At 36.2% G+C, this 13,495-nt stretch overlaps 1 protein-coding gene across 1 annotated transcript in view; it reads left to right on the top strand.

Moving 5' to 3' along the window:
* The window catches only part of LOC136843109 (uncharacterized), a 453,879-nt gene that overhangs the window by 278,631 nt on the left and 161,753 nt on the right, over positions 1-13,495 (top strand). The gene's annotated exons all lie outside the window — the stretch shown is intronic.

Below are 13,495 nucleotides of genomic sequence, written 5' to 3'. Positions count from 1 at the left end.
TGTTTTACTTAAAACTAATTCGACATGCAATATAAAAATGTCTGTACATATACATTTTTTTTTATGAACTGCCAAGGTTCTTCCAAGGACTTCTGAAGGCGATTTGCGCTATTCTTCCAAGTGACAACACCCGCATGTACTGTAACAGCGGCGTCACCTTGAAGGAAATAGTGAGCACATTTTCATACGCCTGTTGAGACGGAATAGGCTACCGAATAGGGTACTTGCAACAATATGGTACAGACTAAAGAGACGTTTTGTATTCATAAACCGGGAATCTCACTGTAACGGCTATTTTTGGATTTTGGTTCGCCGTGTTGTAAGGACGGAATCTGATGGGCAGGATGCAACCCTTTGAAATTCCATTAACCTCTCAGTGGTGCTCCTGTCTGGCATAAATGCATCAACCACACTTTACTCTGTTCTAATGACCGTGGCAGCTGCTTTCTTGACGGGCTCTTTATTGTCTCCACTCCAGGTACAGGAGTCAGGATTGACTCTTACATAACATAATTAATGGGTAAATGAAGACATCCTAGGCTGCACAGTCCTCCTTCATGACTTCATTTCTTTGCAGAAAATTGTATATATATATATATATATATATATATATATATATATATATATATATATATATATATATGCATGTGTGTGTGTCTGTGTTTGTGAATGTAAATATATATATATATATATATATATATATATATATATATATATATATATATATATATAAATAGATATACATGTATATATATGTATGTGTGTATGTGTATGAATATATGCACGTAAATATGTATAATATATACATATATATATGTATATATAGGTACACACACATATTTGTGTGTGTATATATATATATATATATATATATATATATATATATATATATATATATATATATATATATATATATATATATATATATATATACATACATACATACATACATACATACATACATACATACATACATATTTAACACTCCTTTATAAGTCAACAATTTTAACATGAACACACATGGCAGAAGTTGTCATTTTTCTAGGGTACGTAAGGGTGTCCAGGTAATGCTATTTACGCTGCATGCATGCACCATTTTCTGTGAAAATTGTCGACAAATCTCGTTGATTGCTCCTCTAATTATTCATATTCATTTTACTTTGTTACTGTTGCAACTTAATTTCTTGCATCATGCAAAGCCAGTGGTGCTTTTGTACTTGCAGTATTGCTGCCGCTTGCTTTAACGAAACCGACCGTTTGTAATTATGATAGACAAAATAGGTATGAAATTGTCAGAAACAGTATCATTATGTAAATGACAATAATATAATCTATAACAGAATATCTTTTAATGCGAAGTAATAAACAGAAATCGACTCTCTTTGTCAGACCTTAACTAGTGAAAAGTCCAGCGTTAATTAAGGTTTAACATCATTTTTTGTCTGAGAGGCGTCACTTTTCATTATAAATTACATATCGGTAATGCTTTAAACAAATTTATCGTGTAATATTATAATAGTAGCGACCGTTTCGATGGAAAAACAAAATTAATTCAGCCAATCATACTTTTTGTTGGGTTCAGCATGAGAGGAGAGGGTCCCAAACCAAAATGTTCTAAGTCAACGAGTTATTTGTTTCTTCATTGTCGTAAGAATGAGCGCGGCTAAAATTACACTTTCCCGATTACTGTCGCTGCAAAACATGGAAAACAAATCGTCAGTGTTTAAAGAGTTTAAGTTCACAGTTGATGAGCATTTTATCTCGTTTACTAATAGCTTGTTTCGTGCTGGGCATCTCGAACTAGTAAACTAGGTAAAACTCCCGTTTGATCTGTTACAGTGAAAAGACTTTTATTATAACATGCCAAGGATAAAGATGAAGCTGGGCATTTTGCAGAGTAAGAAAGGTCATTCATATTATCAGTGCAAATTAACAGACAATATTAAACTCGCACTCGGGAACGCCGGAAGGAAACTGAATAGCGCTATTTTTTCGTACGTAATAATTTGGTGTTTGTTATTCTAAGCTGTAATCAGTAACGCGTCCTGCGTCCTGTTGTTACAAGAATGAATATGTTTTGCTTTCATATAATATTTTATATTTTTATTTTTGTTTTAGTGAAACGCTTGAAATTGGCCAATTCATCTTTTGACATTCACCCGAACTCTTCTCATCGTCACATTATCATTTCTTATTGCCTGGATAAGTTAAACTAAAAGATGGCTCATAAATCTAACAGGAGTTATATGGAACAGTGAGCGCGTACGTGTGCCTTTCTGTTCTTGTCAGTGCGTACAAATATGTGTTTGTTTTTCTCGTCTGTCAACATCAACACATGACAAAAGGGAAAGCAGCTACGGATTTCTCTCTAATCAACTGATCGACGTCAGTAAGCATTGATTTTCGATGGTCTGTTTGGATGCTCCTTTTTACGGCTATTGGTATTTGTGACGTAAGTTTATGAGATCAGTTTTTCTGCAATAGCGGCAGCAGCAGCATTCGTGAAAGTAAAAAAAAAAAAAAAAAAAAAAAAAAAGAGACGCTGAAGGCATAATGGTATTAGTAGTAGTAAGAAGTGTTGTAAAATCCGTGTCGTTATGTGTATACATGTTTCTTGAACTCGCTTTGAGCTCTGCTCTCAAGTTCCATCATTCGTTCAGTGTAACGAATCTTGAGGGTTGCAATTTGCACCTTTCCGTCGGTCCGTTACCCTACTGTTATTTGCATATATATTTTTCCTAAATATAGATAGTGGATGCTGTGAAGATCTTTCTTTCCCCGTATTGTTAAAGATGACGCAGTCCTTTGTTCCTATTGTTCTTGCCCGAGCCTTACCAATTGCCACGGATTCTACACACACACACGCAAACACACTCTCTCTCATTCGACACAGATATCGAGTGATTACTTAAAAAAAAAAAAAAATTTCCCCTTCATCTTTTTCTTTTCATCAGTATTTGCATTGAAAGTTTTCTGAACACGGGCGCGGGTATAAATTTTTATGGATGTATTTATTATTCATGAGACTAGTTTAGTCAGTATTTTGAACTATGAAACTGACATATGTAAATCGTGAATTTTGAAGTTGTGGGTACAGCAATTAATAAGAAATGGCAGAGAGAAATAAACACCAGTTATCTATTCCGCGGTTATGTGACAATTATGCTGTTAACATTGTATAAAATAATAACCAGAAATTTAAGGATTTTGCTTTATGGCCCGTCTTTACTTTGTTATAGGAATAGCCTATATGAGCCGTTGAAATAATATTTCAGTATTTATTCTGAGTTTTCGTTGCCTCTTTACCATTTTTACTAACCTGCATCTGGCCAGTCTAATACCTTGGAAAATTTTATTACCCGTAAAATGTCCACTACAATAACAAGTCTTTCACAAGAAAGTTAGATATTTCTTGTTAATTGGAACTTAACTTTTTTGAAACTTGTATATGTTACCACTAAAACCAAAAGTTTGGCTTTTCCACGGAACTCATCAGTACAAGTTTCACAAGTGTTATTACAGCTGATGTCAATAACGACGAGTTGTAAATCTAGCTTCACCACTGACCCAAATCTGGCGGTTTGGAACACTCCCAAAATAACCAAGATTTACATAACTGGACAATGCACCAAGCCAAGACATGGACCGAGTAGAAGATTTTGAGAAACACTTACGGAATACAGTGAAGAATAACGTGCATGTTACCGAGCTAACAAAAACACAGTTATATCAGAACTTTCCATAAAGAAAGATATTTAAACTCTCTCTCTCTCTCTCTCTCTCTCTCTCTCTCTCTCTCTCTCTCTCTCTCAAACTGTTCTAAAACCCATGATACAGAAAACGCCAACCTATCATACGCTTTCCTTTTTTCCAACTATATCGAAACAGCATTCAGCATTCAGTCAAATATTTGGTAATTTATACGAACACAAAAGCATAATCACTGACCACCTAAAACAAAACTGTCAGATGTTTTGTGAAAAAGTCGTACGAAGTCAGCTTCATTCGTTCCATCAAAATGTATGGAACCAGCGCTCTAAACTGTGCCCCAGCGAAATATCATAACACGAATACAGTATGCTCCTGAACAATGAGATACAAAGTGTGTGCGATGGAACGGACCTTCTCATCCCAATCATAAACTTTTTTGATGAAAATAGGTGATTTGTACGTGAAGGGCTAGAATTCTTTCTCAACAAACAACGAAACAGAAGTATAGTGTGTCACCTTAAACTGTGTGACTACTGTAAGTATCGTCTAATTTTCACTGCAACAAGAAGCCATCACCCGTCACCCAATGTGCCCTCAAAACTCTTCCACGATAGCTAGTTCCTCCAGCCACTCCCTCGGTATCGAACAACATAATACCACTTCTAGTCTCCCTGTCTTATGAAAACTCTCCCCTCCTCCTAAGTTCCTTGTTTTATACCTTGAGAACTTCCAACACTCATTATTCTTCATCGTATATCCCTTTACGTATATTCGTAGATACCTACATAAGGTTGCATGCTGGCTGGTGTTGATCAGTGGGAAAATGGAAGAAATAACCAAGTGACAGTAATAGCTAGAACAATGAGAGAGATTTGTGAATTATGTTTCTAGGTCACCTGCAGGATGCAATCCGGGTGAATCATATACAATATATATAATACAGTGTACTCCTGTAAGAACTCTATGTATATATTGTGCATAGTCAAACGATGCACATGCGTTCGTCCGCACTAATCTTGTAGAATTAATTCAACACTGCACACATCTTTCCTCTGAGCAAGAGAGCTGCATACAAGGACAGAACGAAACTTCAGCAGACACAAGAATATCTTAAAATCTATCCTTTCTCTTTATCCGTAATCTGTCCACCCACAAGATTTACATAACCGCTCCTCCTGAACATGACGAGAGAAAATATCAAATGAAACTGAGGCCAGATACAACCAAATTCTCTTTCCATTTGATTTCCAGGTACTGGAGGATTGTATAAATTGTTGAATTCTTTATTTCATAAGGCGGTTTTAAAAGAAAGTATTGTTTCTTCCATATTGCGGTGAAAAAAATCACCGGCATAAACTACAAAATAAGCTTGATTTTCCATGAAAAATATCGATCCTTTTTCAACTAAACAGCTATACTTAATGTAAGATATCGTCTACAGACTGTTTATATCTTTTTAGTATCTCCAAATAAATTAATCACAACAGACATTTTCAACCAGATTTTCACTTAACATTGTTTGATTCCAGCTCATGGTCGTCATTGCACCATCTGGCTTTGCTGGCGCATAAACAAAATATCGCCTTTTGCACCGTCGAATCACAGATTCAAAAGATGGTTATATATGGCTGTACAAGAAGGCGCGATGTCACGTGGGCGACGTGGTGGCAGTCCTAAATTGCACGCAATCGGGGCTTCGGGAAAATGCCTTTCAGCACATTGACAAACCGCCAGTCAACCAGTATGGGATTTTAAGAAGGAGGATCGTCGTCAATTAAGCACACTATATATATATATATATATATATATATATATATATATATATATATATATATATATATTATATATATATATATATATATATATATATATATATTTATATATATATATATATATATATATATATATATATATATTAGTCAGTTTTTTGCAATAACCGCAATGCCTTCGTAACTTCTCAAATTCCTCACGCTTTTTTAAATGCATATCACCAGAAACCCCAACATCCTAATGGAAGAATATGAAGAAATTCTGATATCCGTAGCAGGTTTCGAACCTCATCCATTGCATCAGAATGAGGTCACGTTACCCACCTGATCACGAGAAAAAATTATATATATATATAATTATATATATATATATATATATATATATATATATATATATATATATATATATATATATATATATATATATATATATATATGTATGTATGTTTGTGTGTATATATAAAATGCATTGAATTTTCAATACAAATACCTTCCATACTATTTTTTTCATTGCATGAGGTGGCCTGAGATGTCCACTGGTGTTGGAAAAAGTTCCCTCTCTCTCTCTCTCTCTCTCTCTCTCTCTCTCTCTCTCTCTCTCTCTCTCTCTCTCTCTCTCTCTTGCTGCCTCGATGATAGTCCCTGAGGCACGAATGGTCTTCTGCCTCTCTCTCTCTCTCTCTCTCTCTCTCTCTCTCTCTCTCTCTCTCTCTCTCTCTCTCTCTCTCTCTCCATCCTCTTCTACGCAGAAGCCTCTTGGGTGAGACAACATTGTTCTCTTGACGGAATTCTTAAAGATGATTAAGAGAGACAACACAAGGGGATTTTACGTCATGTCAAGAACGGTAGAGAGCAGGAAGGGCGTTCGGAACTACGCGAAAGGAGGAAGAAAGGAATTTTATAGCCTGTAAGGTAAAAAGAATGGCTTGTAAAGCAGCAGGGCACGTACTAGGCAAGCAGGGTGTGCTGGTAGGGGAGTGGAAGTAGATAAGACGCCTTTAGGGAGTGAAGGAATCCATTTTTTTTTTTGTTGTTGTTGCTGTTGTTGTTGAGAAATGAAGATAGGACGATACCAGAAACCAGAAGGTGAAAGAAAGGGTCCATGATAAACATGTAATGTTTATTAAGAAGTAAGATAGCATTACAGTGTTGAAAATGGGTTCGAATTCCAGTAAAATTTAGATTCTTAGTCGCTGTTCCGAGAAAAAATTCTCTTGGAGTAATTTTTAAGGGAAAGTGATGTTAAATAACGGTTCAGTAAAATGCGACACAAAGGATAACAACAGTTTGTACAGAAAGTGCATAAAAGAGCCTTATGACGGCGTAGCTCGAAGTTGGTCTTCAAGAAAGGAGCTTATCAGTGCGAGTGTCAGTCAAGTGAGAAACCTCAGGGGGGGTAAAATACCTCAAAAATGTCCCGTGGTTACTGGTATGAGAAATCTTGGCATGATGAACGTTATAAAAAAAAAGAATTAATATAAAGTGTTAGAGGTGATGAAAACGAGAGAAAGGGGGAGAAGGAGAAATATATACAGAACAATCATGTATCCTGTCATCGAAACTCGTTTGATGCTCCAGTTTGTTTTCAGAATTTATTGTCATTGTAACTATATTAAGTAAATCACTGACGCGACTATATTAGAGTCATTCTCTATCCCTTTCACTGATTCATATTCCGAATAAGTATCGCCGTTGAACTAAACTGTCTGATCAAGTCTACGCTCTGATGGAATAGGTACGTTCGACCTTGAGGCAATGAGGTGTAATTTTTGATAAACCGCCTTACAAATTATAACAGAGATAATGGAAGGTAAACAAAGGAGGTGCTGGTGCTATTCTTTTCTTGCTCTGCTATGAAGTATCTTCAAGTAAAGAGGCCAACAATTTTACGCATAGATAATAAGGAATGCTTCAAAACCTGTTTTAGGTTTTTGTTATGAACATTTGATTTTTATTAAGTCTATCTTTTATCCATTGAGAGATGGGAGCCAAACCTGATCCACTTAGCATCCTGTGTCCAAGTGAAAAAAAGTTAAGTATACCTTAGATTAACTAGACCACTGAGCTGATTAACAGCTCTCCTAGGGCTGGCCCGAAGGATTAGACCAGGGGTTCCCAAACTGGGGGTCATGGAGGGTCTAACTACTGTATACACTACATTCAGCTTGCCGGAACGGGGCTAAACTTTTCAGTCAGTCTCGGAGCTGGCTTGATTGCATGCGCAGACCGGTGGTGCATTGTAGGTACCATATATATATATATATATATATATATATATATATATATATATATATATATATATATATATATATATATATATCCGTGCCATTTAAAATTAGTACGATTTTAGAAGGCTTATAAATGTGGGGGTCATGACAGGTTTGGTACTGCTGTAAGGGGTCACGTACTAAAAAAGTTTGGGAAACACTGGATTAGATTTTTTCTACGTGGCTAAGAACCAATTGGTTACCTAGCAACGGGACCTACAGCTTATTGTGTAACTTGTGAATTACCCTCCGAGGCTGAGTTATTGACAGCTGATCCGTAAGAGACATGTTTTCATCCAAGGAAAGACAACAGTCCTTGACATTAACCTTCGGAGTTTCCTAAGGTTGCGTAGATAAGGGTAATCTGTAAGGGTAATCTATTTCTCAGTGCCGCTGACGTACCAAATCGGCTGCAAGGATCTCTCGCCTGCAGGTAATATGCGGAGTGCTTCTTTTCTCCTCTCTCTCTCTCTCTCTCTCTCTCTCTCTCTCTCTCTCTCTCTCTCTCTCTCTCTCTCTCTCTCTCTCTCTCTCTGTCCTGTCAAGGGCGAGCCTATAGTGGTTTACGTACCCAGAAATGGGCGGGGGCTGATGATGGAGATTCTTTAAAATTTCGCTTGCTGACTGGCTTATCGAAAAAAATGAAAGGTATCTGCAGCCAGTCTCCAAGAAACAATAGTAAGTTACAGTAAGAAGCGGGACAAGGTAAAGCCTGGAGGCTACTCCACATTTGTATGCTGTGAAATCCTTGTTCTATTTGATATAATTGCACACATATATATATATATATATATATATATATATATATATATGTATATATACACATACACACACATGTGTATGGACACACATATATACATGCACATATATATATATATATATATATATATATATATATATATATATATATATATATATATATACACACATATACTTTTTCCTTAAGAGAGGGTGACGCCAGAAAGGTGCAGCTTTCCTGTTTATCAACAAATCTTTAGTGGTGATGCTGTTTTGGGGGGAAATCTTTTGTATTTCTCATGCAGAAGTATGGTATATATGTCAGTTCTCTGAATAAGTAAATATAACAGAATCTTTATCGATAACTGAATAAAAATGAAAAACACTTGCCATCAATTCACCAAACGAGTTGCCACAAATTGAGTAACAACAGGATGTCACAGAATTAATGAACGAATTATGCTCTTTCATTCTTTCTGAAGGAGGAAAAAATGCCATTCATTTTTGAAGCGACTTTACAGCAACCTCCTTCAAGGGTAACGAACCTGCTAATACCCTCTCTCTCTCTCTCTCTCTCTCTCTCTCTCTCTCTCTCTCTCTCTCTCTCTCTCTCTCTCTCTCTCTTCTTCCTTTATTATTATTTACACTTTCCTCCACTGTCTCCTTCACGTACACTCTGCGGCTCTCCTTTTGCAGCCTCCTTTAAGTGGCACACCTTTTTTTTATTCCCTCTCTACCGGCCTTTTGTTCAAGGTTCTTTCATCTCTCTCTCTCTCTCTCTCTCTCTCTCTCTCTCTTCTCTCTCTCTCTCTCTCTCTCTCTCTGCAGCTTGATTCTGTCTGCGTCAGCTTTTAAGAACATTTCCAGGCGTCATCCCACTTCTTCGAGGATCTTAGATTGTCTTAACTTTTCTTTTTCAGAATAGCTTCCGGTAAACAGATATTTGTTGATATTGATTAATGAATTTAAGTAAACTTGCAATGTAACATTGATAATTACTGTAGATTTACTGAGAGAGAGAGAGAGAGAGAGAGAGAGAGAGAGAGAGAGAGAGAGAGAGAGAGAGAGAGAGAGAGAGAGAGAGAGAGAGAGAGAAAATTCTGACTAAAAAGTGGCATTAACGTACAAATTTCTCTCTTTTTGGCAATACCTTCATGTTATGCGGTCACTTAGTACACCGGATGAAAAAATAATTCGAAGCTGACACAAACTTGCGAGCACGCACACACATCCGCCCCCCCCACCACACACACACACACACATATATATATATATATATATATATATATATATATATATATATATATATATATATATATATATATACACTAGCTGACTAACCCGGCACTGCCCAAGAAAACTCTGAACAACAACCTTTAAACGGTCTCTCTCTCTCTCTCTCTCTCTCTCTCTCTCTCTCTCTCTCTCTCTCTCTCTCTCTCTCTCTCTCTCTCTCGGCATCAAATTCGTAACAGCTTGCTGCTGTATTTCATCTGGGAGTATCTCAAACACTCTGATCAGAATATGAATAAATCATGTATAGGCGTTATTCATTTCACTGTTAGACCCTTCAACATTATTTGTAGGCTGTTATAAGTCCAAATCACACCATAAAAATCTAAAACAATATTTCCATGAGATACAGACAATTTGGTACACACCTATGCCAATGATGTCTTTTTATGGAATGTGTTACTATAATGAAAGTAAACTTCACTGTCCAATTCATAAAAAGCTGAACCAACCCCTCAGTTCTAATTTAAACTCATTCATTAATATTGCATGAGAATAGACGTCTTTTTATAATAAGAAATATGTAGTCTTTACTCTGTTATGCTTTTTTACTTCTTTCCTATTATTAAGTGAATTGCTGCAAGAGTTAGCCTTCCAACCCCTCATCATGTTAAGAAAAAAGTGGCAAAACGCTTTCCTATATGGTTAACTTCAGCTCGTGACATGTATTTTTTTATATTACAACTCATTATCTTTACAATGCCAACAAGTTCCTTAAAGTAGAATTGTGTATAAAGTTACACGTACGGTATCTACAAACTTGGTCAGTTCGTACAATAACGTAATCATGAAACAAACAAAATCTTTCCCTTCTTGGAGGAATGTTAGGCAGTCGGTATTTATTGTTTTGAATAAATGCGCGTTGGTGAAAGATAGAAATGAATATATATCATTCTAATATATGACCATAAACAGTCATTTTAATACTATTCCTTACTGTGTATGGTTACATCAGCAAAAGGCATGAATTGATGTGTTGTGTAAGCTGTGAGCATTTCGAGTTACTCGAAGTGCAGTAGTTGCCATTTCTTAAATCCCTCCAAGTGCCTTTTGGAAAAGATTTCCAAATGTAATGATCTACATTCCTGTGAACTTTTAATCAAGAATTTTCAGTCATTATCTTCCAGGTAATCAGTAGCAAGCAAAGTGAAGAGAAACTTATCACATCACCGTGATTCATATACAAGGGTTAAGCTGCAAACGTCCTTTAATATCTAATTCGCTCTACCTCGGAAATAATGTATTTTCATATATGTTACCAGAAGGGGAATTTTTTAGTTGATAAGTTCGTCGTCTCGTGGGCTCGAACCAAGTAAGACAAGAACTCAGGACTACAGTGACGCGCATTTAACGATTCGGCAAGATTTTGAGTAAAATTAAGTAATAATACCATAAGAGGTGGTATATAATGAATGGAAGATGCAGAAGGTGGCACAGTCTTTAATTGGTCTGAGTTGATGAGAAGTTGTTGTGGGTAAGTCGCACATAAAAGAGGATTAAAGGTGGTGGGTGAATGAAAAATGAGAGTGGTTTTCAGTTCCACAGCAGAAATGAGCGACGAAAGAATAAAGGAGGAACAATATAAAGTTGTGCAGAACGTACGATGAAAAATAAATCCGACAAAATGTACGAAGATTAAAGTTAATCTGGAGGAAAGGGACGCAGAGAGAGAGAGAGAGAGAGAGAGAGAGAGAGACCTTGACAAGAAAATAAATATATACCTAATAATAAAATGTGTAAAGAGAGTAATTCTTGTTCAAGAAAATGTAGAGTTTTGTCGATAGCGCGAGTATTTTGAAGAGCTGCTCATAGCAGATGATAGACATAAAGGAGAGGAGGGCCTGAATTATGTGGTACTTGCAGAGCTTATTGTTAAACTAAGAATGGTTACTGAAGTGACTGTTGGGGATTTAGGGCAAGCAGTGAAAACGTTCTTGAAACTGATGTGATTACACGCGAGGTGCTACTTCATGACAGTCATATTGTAACTGATTAACTGACCAGGGTGTGTAAGGTGATCCTTTTGTTGAAATTAATGAATAAGAAGAGGAATTCTTAATTCTTAGAAGGTTGGAAAAAGTTCTATAGAAGTACGAAGTATGACAAGGATACATTGTTGTTTAATATTCCTGAAAGGTATAGGGAGGTTTTTACTGAGAGAATGAAAGGGCTTTTATTATGAAGCAGTTCTGTGAAAAGTTTGATGGATGGGACGTAGAGAAAGAGGGAGTTTTATGATGTAGACTATAGGCTGAAACAAAAGAGTAACTTGCTTGAAGTAAAGGACAGGCCTCCCACAGTGCTGGATTATTGCTCTGTTGTTTTTTGCTTTTTATATAGATGGAGTAATTAGAGAGGTGAAGATACAAGCAGATGCAGGTGCAAGTTTTTGAGATAAGAAAGGGGTCGTGAAAAAGAGTGTGAAATGTGATTCTCGGTAATAATGTAGAACTGATTCGTCATAAAGAAAAAACACAGAAGCTTCAAATATCAAGTAAAGTATTCGAAAGTAATTGAAAAAAGAGAAAAATGAATATGAACTTCGGTATCAGTGATGTTAATAGGGTAAATGTTAGAACTGAAGGTACAAAGGCTTATTTTGGTATCCGAGTGCTCTCTTAAAAGTTGCGGATCATTGAAGCATGTAGAGGAAAACATAAATTGTAGAGTTATACGGGATAGTCAAGTCAACTCTTCTTTATAGAAATGAAATGTTTCTGAATAGAAATTGAAAAGAAATAAGGCGAAGTGTTTGTGAAGATTATGTAGGGAAAGGAAAGTTAGGAATAATAACCATGGAAATAAGATGATGTAAAAATTATGTAACTGATGAAAACTTGGAAGAGAATAAATTGCGGAGATTTGGCCACGAAGGAAGAATGGGAGAGGAGGGTGCGTTCACAAGCTGTGATTCAATAGCGGTGTTTAAGGGATGGTAGGAGTGTCGATATCAAGTCAGCGCATGAATATGTGTATGTAAAGTGCACTGACGTCCATATGATAGTCGTATATCAAGCTATGGAAAGTTTTCCACCCGATGTTTCTTCCATATCGAAGTGACTACCATGAAAAACAAGCTAATGATCATTGGTGCGTTCGTTCTCTTAGACATACCTCTACCTTTATCTCGATCGTGCTCGGAAATTTGTACTTTCTTGATAGTAAGACTCTTGAGCCACACTGCCAGCACTGCCCATTCTAGGCAATATAACTTGTCTTCTTCTCAGTACATCAGAACACATATCTAACCCTTTCCACGGTTATTCTTTCCAGATAATGCCTATAGCTTTTATCCTTTTTCTTTCATTCAAATTCAGGAACTAAATTTCACGTCTCGTGGGTTCAGCAATCACACTTTATTTAAACGAAGAAGCAAATGTCTATATATTTACTTATTTATTTATTTATTTTTTGTAGGCTGTCTGGGGATTGTGTGCATGGTAACTTATCTAACTGATCTACTCAGTCTCAATCATAACGTACGCATGGAGTCAATATAGGTAGAATAATTATGTTCCCGGACGTGATGTCTATAGATCTTTCACTAAGCGCTTTATTGTAATTACATCTGTATTTGGTTTAAGATGATCGTACTTTCTTAATTTCTTCACCAGCATGTGTGTGTTATCAAATTTTCCCTGCTAAATGTTTCTCGTTTTTTTTTTTGCACCCAGGAACACAGTGCTATCTAGTTCATTATGAAGCATTTCAGTTTTC

The sequence above is a fragment of the Macrobrachium rosenbergii genome, chromosome 11 (genome assembly GCF_040412425.1).
Source record: "Macrobrachium rosenbergii isolate ZJJX-2024 chromosome 11, ASM4041242v1, whole genome shotgun sequence".
NCBI classification, from domain to species: Eukaryota; Metazoa; Arthropoda; class Malacostraca; order Decapoda; family Palaemonidae; genus Macrobrachium; species Macrobrachium rosenbergii.
Note: the sequence above shows the minus strand (reverse complement) of the source record. Positions and strands in the feature narration are given on the sequence as shown.